This window comes from Galeopterus variegatus, unplaced genomic scaffold (genome assembly GCF_000696425.1).
Source record: "Galeopterus variegatus unplaced genomic scaffold, G_variegatus-3.0.2 Scaffold3365, whole genome shotgun sequence".
In the NCBI taxonomy this organism is placed as follows: Eukaryota; Metazoa; Chordata; class Mammalia; order Dermoptera; family Cynocephalidae; genus Galeopterus; species Galeopterus variegatus.
The window spans coordinates 227,089-229,331 of NW_007729476.1; positions in this window are offsets into that span (position 1 = coordinate 227,089).

The window sequence follows — 2,243 nt, forward strand, 5'->3', positions numbered from 1 at the left end:
CAAAAAGGAAAAAAAAAAAAAAAACTTAAGGAAGAGTTGTAAGAATAGTACAGTGAATTCCCATACACTGTGGATCCAGATTAATTGCTTTGTCACCTCTTTCCTGCTCTCTCTCTCTCTCACACACACTTATACATGTATACACACACATTTTTTCCTAAAACATTTGAGAGTTAATTTATCTTTAAATATTTCAGCATGTATTTCCTGAGAACATAACCCAGTACAATCATACAATTCGGGAAATTTAACATTGATATAATAATATATTGGTAAAATTGTATTGGTATTGTATTGATACATTAACACAATCTATATTCAAATTTTGCCACCTGTCCCAATTATGTCCTTTAGGGAAATTTCCTTTCCTCGTGATCCAGGATGCAGTCGAGTAGCATGCACTGCGTTTGGTTGTTATGTCTCTTTGATCTTCTATAGTCTGAAACAGTCCCTCAGCCTTTCTTGTCTTTCATGACACTAACATTTTTTAAAAGAACTAAGAATGTCCCTCCCTCGGGGTTCTTCTGGTATGTCCTCATGATTAGATAGAAGACACATTTTCAGTCATTAATCACAATATTCTTTTGAATAATCTAAGTTCTGAAGAGGATTGTCGAGTAGAAGGTAGTTGGAAAACTTCAGAGTCCTATCACCCCAAAGCGTGGCTGGGTCAGGCATGGCTCTTGGTTGGGAGTGGCTGGCCCCACATGCCCAGGGCTCTGGCTTCAGCTCTCTGGCGTATCACCACTCAGCACACAGTAGGCATTTCCTAACGTCCTATCACCCCAAAGCGTGGCTGGGTCAGGCATGGCTCTTGGTTGGGAGTGGCTGGCCCCGCATACCCAGGGCTCTGGCTTCAGCTCTCTGGCGTATCACCACTCAGCACACAGTAGGCATTTCCTAACAAAGCATGCAATGACCCACTATAAAAAAGGAAAGCAATCATTTGAGTATGAAACCTATTTTTTTCACTCCCTTTTAAATGTAAAAGTTCATAAAAAAGAGGCCACATACTTTAGCAAAACTATTTAGGCTATCTAAATGTCTTTCTATTACTAACAGTTAGCAAGTTAAGCTTTTAAAGTGATACCAACTTTAACTGCTTAAAGAAAGGCTGGGTGATAAATTGAAGGGCTGAGAATTATAATGCAAAGAAATTAGTAAATGAGGTTTAAAAGGGAAGTTCACACAGACAGGCCAGTGAACTAAATGTATAGCTACCTTTCCTAAAGTCAGGTCTTACCCCACAGCCAGGTTTTCAATGAATTAGGTTAGGGAAAGTTTTTATGAGAAATATGTGTGTGTGTATAAGTTTATGTTTATACATGGTTGGATTTGGAAGAAGATATATTCATAGAACTGTTTCTTGTCCTGTGAACTGAAGAGTTTGGTGTCTTAGTCTCCCACAGCCACAGGTTCATCACCAGAGTGAGCCATTTTCACCCACACTCACTGTCAAACACATTATAAATCCTGGACAGAGTCAAATAGTTCTTCGTGGCCTCTGTGTGAGCTCTTTGCTTAGCATCCAGCTTCATTCTTTTCCACAACTCTTTCCTACTGCTCCTCTGCTTCCCATTTTTCTGCAGTTATTTCCAATATTAAAAGTGCAGACCAGAAATATCATAGTGGTTATCCCGAGGCAGTCATGCCAGGTTCTTGGAATTTTCCACAATGATACTTAGTGCAGCCGTCTTGTTTGTAACTCTTAATGTTTGAACCTAAGCCATAATTCTGAGCTTAGGTTCTCACCTGCTCCCCTTCAGCTTCCATGAGCACCTCCTCAGCCACTTCCTCACTTGTGCAAAGCCGGGGTATTGCAGAGATCAGGGGAGGAGCGGGCAGCTCTATGGAACAAAGATGTTGCTTCCCATTCTTTCAGTCATTCATTCAACAAGCATCTATTGAGCATCCACTACGTGCCAGGCACTGATCTTAGCAGTGGAGATACAGAGGTGAACAGGTCAAAGCAGATTCCCACCCTCATAGAGCTTGTGTTCCAGTGGGGAATCATGTGATATACCAGAGCATAAACACAGTAGAACATAGTTCCAGATGGAGATGAGCACTACAATGAGAATCAGATGGGCTAACGTGAAAGCCAGTGGAAAGTGGCATAGGTGCTCCCCTTTGCTTCCCTAGCCTGTCATCCCAGCTGCATGCCCTTCTCCAACTGTGGGTTTTGCTCTGGTGCTTCTCTACACAGGCTGCATGGCTGTTCCCTCTTTTCCGTTAGGCTGAAT